This window comes from Tyto alba, unplaced genomic scaffold (genome assembly GCF_018691265.1).
Source record: "Tyto alba isolate M040663 unplaced genomic scaffold, T.alba_DEE_v4.0 Super-Scaffold_18, whole genome shotgun sequence".
Taxonomy (NCBI): Eukaryota; Metazoa; Chordata; class Aves; order Strigiformes; family Tytonidae; genus Tyto; species Tyto alba.
This window is the reverse complement of record NW_024881280.1, coordinates 30,944,442-30,951,350: the sequence shown is the minus strand read 5'-3', so window position 1 is coordinate 30,951,350 and position 6,909 is coordinate 30,944,442. Positions and strand designations below refer to the sequence as shown.

Sequence of the window (6,909 nt, the reverse complement as noted above, 5' to 3'; positions counted from 1 at the left end):
TGACAGAGGTCCTTGAGGTTTTTGAGGTTCCTTGTGACATTTTTTTTTTTCATTTTGTGAAGCAGTAAAACTGGATGTCACCAGAACACGTACATGAGTAACAGGTGAGGAAGCCAGTTACCACCTGAACCATCAGTGTCTTTTGCCCCAGGCAGTGAAACAGATCACTGCAGTGAGACTATTTCTCTGTATGTGGCAATTGTGGATGCACCTACGCATCCCCAAATGGAGGCAACCACACACCACCTTAAAATAACAAGACTAGTGCAGGTCAATGCCCAGTGCTTTGTTCTCGTAGACTCCAGTCTGCAAAGAAATGCTCCCAGGAGAGTCTGCTCAGGTAAGACATATATAGTGGTATAAAGAGTAATCACATTGCAGGGCTTGGAGTCTGCCTGGTGAAGTGCTGCCGTGACCTGTAAACGTGGGAAAGGATTAAGGTCATCTCAACATGCTGACGCAGGAGGTTTATGACTAAAAGTTAATCATCCTGTTTGAAATGCAAACTTGCACCCGTCAGGAAAGTGTGCAAAGGGGCCAACAGTAGTGCCTGGAGACAGAATTTCCAGGTTCTGCTCTCACAGACAGGGCAGCTGGCAAAGACAGACTCTGTAGAAGGAACAGATGTAAGGCAGGAGAAAATGGGACTAGAAAATCCGGCCCCCCCTTCCCTGAGTGGTACAGAATGCTAAGTCTTGCAAAAATCACCAGCCTACCCTTGGTGTTGGATGCAAAGACCTGTGCCTCAGGACAGCAAGTCCTGGATCATTTGGCAAAGGGAAGAGCTGAACCCTTACCAAGCTTTTCATCAACCTCACCGCATTATTAAAAATAGATACATTTTGCAACACCCTCAGGCAGATGAGGTCACAATGCAAATGCTGATCCTGAAGGTATATGCCAAAGAAACGCTGCATTTGGGGCTGTTCCAGCCTCTTGGGAAACAATTCCCTCTGTAATTGCCATTGTTGCTGGTTTTGGCCACGGGTCCATAAGAACACTGAAAGGATTTTTTTTCCTTTTTGTCCTCAAATCGAAGCTTTAACAACTAATAGTGGAGACATTCGGATATCCAGATGGATGGAGTCAACTGCTTCTCACTCAGCTCCCGACAAGTGATCACTGTATCCCAGTCTGGTGTCATGCTTTAGGCTGATGAAGTGCTGGAATGGCTAGGGGAGTCAAGGCACCTGGAGACGCCTCACTTCCCAAGTGATACTGGCATGTTCTATTTGTGACCGACTGATATGAAAGGTGCTTTAGTAACACACTTTACTTTCAATCAGCCTAGATAGAGCTGCAGCTATTTCTCAGGAGAAAATAGTTCATTTCTTATCTGTGTGAGCCCTTATATTGCTTCCTGTTTAGTCAGTGTGTTATCCATGGCCAAGATTCAGAATTTCACCTGCAGCTGCTGACAACAGTTCTACAATTCACAACAAAGCACACATTTTACAACCAACACAGTTAAATATAGCTCTGCATCTCATAAGCTCAGCATCTCAGATATGTGATGGGAAACAGACAGATGTTGCTGCTGATGAGGCAGCAACATATACAAGCTGTATATACTTAAGTTGGAAGATATTTCTATGAGAAAACAGTGAGAAGGTCTAGCATACCAATGGACCCAAATGTACCTACTGGGTATTATGTTTATATGAGTCTGCAGGAAAAAACTGATCAGTATGCACACCTGATCCTGGAGCCCCTGCTCAAAGTGCTAACTTGAAGCAACATTTCAACTGGTGCTACTGAAAGATATGATCCAGGAAACAACCTTATCATCAACAACATAAATCAAATAAAATCAAGCTTTGTCAATTCTGCCTTTTGAAGAGCAACTTGAGTGGCTAATCAAAAGAAGCAGCCCATAAAAGGATGGGGGTTGTCCTGGGATACAAAATCCTGAAAGACATTTCTTACAATGACTGACAGTGGAGATCCGCAACGAATACTGACTTTGAAACCTACAGGGAAAAGTGTAAACAACCCACTGAGATGCAGAGGTCAAATTTACCCTCCTGGTGTTACTGGGTTTGGCTGGCTATGGACTTAGGAAGCTGACACATTTGGTTCATAATTCCATGACTGTCTTCACAATCAAGAATAGTATTTATTTTTATTCCCCCCCCCCAGTGGATTTTAGTAGGGGAAAGTTCATAGATTCTGTGACAAATTCTACAGCATCAAAATTGGGATATAGCTGAATAAACGAGAAGTTTGGTACAGGCCAATTACTTTATTAAGTGCTTCTCTCTTTCGCTTTGCAGTACACAATGAAAGTCTCAAAGGACTAGCAATTTAATAGGACCATGTAAAAAGATCACATGAATGAGTAAGTCTTTGTAAACTGAGTAAATCTGAATAATTACGGGGTTTTTTCTTACTCTAGGATCTTCTGTTTGTTCCATTTGGCTGTTTATGACTCCTTTGGCCACTGACAGATGGATTTTGGTTCCTCATTCCATGTGCACGCAAAATTCTCTCTTGACGTTTAGGCAGAGGATCAGATGTCCAAGAAGTAGGATCAGTCTTGTCATAGTAATTTCTTGCAGCAATAGTGTCTTCAGTTGATCAACAGTTAAGCTTTCTCACAGTTTTTCTTTCCTGTTTAGTTGCAAACCTGTATAACCTGTAACCAGTGCAAAGTTGCTGCTTGTAGAAGTGAGGCACTTAGAATCTTATGCAGGTAGTCATCCTATCAGGCCAGCTTAATCAAATTTTTAGCAAGTTAAGTAGCCCCAATTGAGACTAATGCCCACATTCATATGCTAGAAATACATTCTACATGTTTTATAAAAGCCAGGCTATATGCTTGTTGTCTTTCAGGACTAATATCATAGTTCTGTAAGACTGTACCATGAAAAATGGAATACAAACATTCTGGCCATTGAAATGCAGCACAGTTTGTAAGCCAGAAGCTTTCTCCAAACAAGGTATCAGGCACAGATCCATTACAGAATTCCTAAACGTTCCCACCATGACCAAATAAGAAGTGAATAATTGTATTTACATTCCTTAAATCTGTAATTTTCATGAGTTTCTATCAAAAACATTTGCTTTAAATTTGGATCATTGTCCCTGAAACTTTTGCAAATACATACGGCTGGTTTTGTGCTTTTGCTTTTTTTGTAGTCTTGGATTTCAACATCAGCTGTTCCCATGATTATGTTCAATGCTGTTCTCTAAGCACAGTCTGGTATCACCTGAAGTGACTTTTGACACAATGTCTTTAGTTAAGGGATGTAAGCTTGGATTGTTTTGTTTTTGCCTTTGTCAATACTCAAGTAAATGTGCTGAGACTGTATTTTATTAAGCACACTACATCATAGACAATCATATCTGTCTTTTATTTTGGATTATCCAACTCTTTATTTCTGTTGTGTACAAGCACAGAGCCGGCACCATCTTTTCTCTCTATGTATGTGATGATTACTTCGAAGGGGCCCTGAATCACTTCTGAAGCTTTGAGTATCTAATTCAAAATTAACTTAAAAAAAAAAAAATCACATTTTTTATTTAAACTCCTGATTGGGACATATATATCCTGCCAGTAATTCCATTCAGCATTGCTCTTAAAGACTGAATGTAGCTAATTAAAAACCTGCTTGTCCTTAAGTTGTCTTTTTTGCTGTTATGTGTGGTTAATGACATACTAGCTTTTCAGTTTGGTGGCCAAACTAAACAAATGGAAAATAATTTTGGTTTGGGTACAACTAAAAACATTTTAGTCAACCCAAAACAAAAGGGTTTATTTTAGTTTCTTGTTATACATTGCCTAGAAAACCAAATTTGTAATGAGAATGTAATTTTAAAACTAATTTTGTCCTGAGTTTGCACCAACATGTATTTACCTTTCTGTATTATTTTCAGGCCTTGAGAAAACTTTTTAAGTGGCATCAGAATTTGTTGATAATGGTGATGTTCTGAAAGCCCGTTTTTCAGAAAATTCTAGTATTTTCTAAAAATAGGGCTCCCTATTCGGCCGTGAATATGGGTCAACAAGTTTTCTGTTTAAGGAACGCCGGATTGTAAAAGGGGAAAAGCCATTTATTTTTTCTCCTCGCACCAACAGGAACTCCCTGGAGTTCTATGTATTGTCTGCTGTTGAAAGCATTCTTTTCAAAACCAGTTTTTATTCTTTTGCCCGTCTGTCCCGCACACCCACGTCCCGGCCGCTCCCTCCGCTCCCAACCGGCCCCCCCCAGGCCCCACGGCCGCGTCCCACACCCCGGGCCCCGGCGGCGGCTCCCGCAGCCACCCCTCCGGCACACCGGCCGGCGAGCCGCGCTGCACCTGGGTTCTGTCGCAGCCTTAAGAGTAATTTAGCTGTCTGGTAAGGGCACACTTGCTCGGTTTAGGGTTGTTATTTCTCCAGCGCTGCTGCCGGCCCCCGGCCCCGCCGATCCCCCCTAGGCCGCCCGCCCACCGCAGGCAGACAAGATGGCGCCTGTCCCACGCCGGCGGCCCGCGGGCTGCCGTCTTCCCCCCTCTGTCCCCCGCAAGAAAATCATAGTCTTGATCTTTTCTGCCACACAGTGGCTACTGTGGAGAACCGCCTGTAATCCTCACGGCAGAACTCTGGTAAATCGGGAGATTTGAGGGGAGATTTAATCCTCTCCCCGCCTCCCCCGTTCTGGTCAGTTCGAAGTGCAACTAACCGCCCGCCCCCTCAGCCCCGGCTCCTTCCCTGTGCTCGCACACCAACGCAACCCCGAGCAGTCCTCCAGGCTCTCCCCAAGCTCCTCATCTGTTCCATCCATTTTGGGGGGGGGGGGGGGGGGGGGAAAGAAAAACAAACAGTAATGGGTTTGATTTATTCTAACATCGCTGTTATCTCATAAACGGATCCTTTGAAAAGGGGCTAAGAGCCATACCGGAATCCGCCGTGCTGGGCACGGCCAGTATGGCTGTGTAGGCGTCCCCATGCTGCTGCTGTTCGGAGGACCAGGTATCGCCACCAAAGCGGGCAGTGCGGCAGGACTGCTTAACCCACCTCCACGCTCGCAGCGGTTATCTGTGTGTCTCCCTAAAATCTGAGCTGATGTCTCGCACTGGTGCTGAGCAGCGCTGGGCCGTGTACACCTACCGAACTGCTCGTTAGCTCCAGCCTCTTAATGGGGGAACTATGCTGAATTGTACAGGCACTGCTGTGGGTGCTGCTGAAGTTGAAACTGGAGGCAACCACTATTAGGGATTTGTAGACCGATGAAAGCAATTCCAGTAGGCGAGGAAGTACCCTTATATCGTCTCATAGTTGATTTGAAGGGGAATAGGTAGTCTCAAGTTAGTTGGGCAATTTCAGCATGTTTCTACCTTCAGTCAGGTGAGGGAACCTGCTGCTTTCTTCATTGCAGGGGGTATGAATAAGCTGCTAGCAGGGAGCCTCTTTTGACGCATAATTCACAGCACTGGATTTATGGTGTCCACAGAGTCTTTGGTAAGGAGCGTACTGAAGTAAGGAGCCATCCGATGCATTTGTCTGATGAGCTGCAAACACACAGATTTCACCACTACTCTGGCCCAACTCAGAACAGACAGAGGTTGGGAAGTGTTTCTCTATACCAGCCCAGCTTATCTTCCTAAAAGAGATACACAGAGAGACTACATGAGGCTCTCTCAGGTTCACCCCATTGGCCAATAAGGTTGTGAAACCAGTGCCTTGCCTTCCACCCCATTGCTGATACTACTTGGCAGAACGAAGTCGTGATCTTCCTTGAAAAGGAACCCTTTCTATTTAAGGTTACAAAATGTACAGTCAGGATGGTATTACTTTTCATTTATACTGTACAATAAAAGTTCAGTTTAAAAATATGGCTTGGTTATGGCATCTCATTTGCTGAAAAAAATTAGTTTCCACGTTACTTGAAAAGGAAAAATATTGGCCCTGTGCTTCCAAAATTCACATACACATGTGCAAAACAGCTGGTTTCTGGGTTGGCTGATTGACATCTCCATCCTTCTAGGATCCAGATTAACGAGACACTTTGAATCATTTTTATTCTTGTAATAAACATGTAGAACCTATGAGACACTCTCTTCAAGTATTACTCCCTGAGCACTCTCATTCTTATTCTATATTATTGAGGGGTCTGATTCATTGTCCGTTGAATCCAGTGTCAGATTCTCCCTTGACTGACCCAGTGATCACAGATGAGGACCAAGCAAGGAGCAGAATTCTGTTCTGCCAAGTTTCAGCCAAAGACACACCAAAAAAAGGCAATACCTCTCCCAGAGAACTTGCAATCTAAGATAAAAGATAATAGTAGTCTGCCATTTCCTGCTGTTCCTAATGAACAGTTTGAGGGTTCATGAATCTCAAAGACTTCACTGCAAAAAAGTTCTTCAGTTTTAGCATAACTGTGCCAATACAGTTCGTCTGGGACATCCTGAAATTTTTCTCTCCCCCATCTAACAATTGACATTCCAGCGTTAGTTGAGAGACACGTATTAGCACTAGAATGAACTTTGGAAAAAATTTATTTTTAAATGGATGCACTCAGCCAAGCACTTTCTGTGTTGCCTCTGCTAATTCCGGAGTTAAGTGTATTTGAGTAGAAATATATCTCCTTAACCTTTGTTTTCTCATTTGGCCGAGTCTACAGTGATACTGTGTTCTATGTTTGCAAAATGAGATTTGCTGCTACAGTTTTACTGCAGGGTCAAGTATGATGAAAAAGTATGTTGAGAAAAAGCCAAAGCCTTCTTAAAACACAGATGTCTTAAATATTGCAGATGTCATCCATGTTTAGCAAATAGGGTAGGGGGCTGGATAGCTGATGAGATTGATGATGAGTGATCAACCTTTCACCGTTAGACCACCAGTCCTAAACAAGCATAGAACAGTGAGAATTACCAATTACATATTTGTATCTGATTATATGAAGTATGTTTGTTGGCCATTAT

The 6,909-nt window shown here is 43.2% G+C and overlaps 1 long non-coding RNA gene across 1 annotated transcript; it reads right to left on the bottom strand.

Moving 5' to 3' along the window:
• Positions 1-2,222: 2,222 nt before the first annotated feature.
• Positions 2,223-4,409, bottom strand: LOC122153306. Its single transcript, XR_006165154.1, has 2 exons — positions 4,300-4,409; positions 2,223-2,635 (listed from the first exon to the last, which is right to left on the bottom strand). It is a non-coding gene; the product is annotated as an uncharacterized LOC122153306 (long non-coding RNA).
• Positions 4,410-6,909: the final 2,500 nt, after the last annotated feature.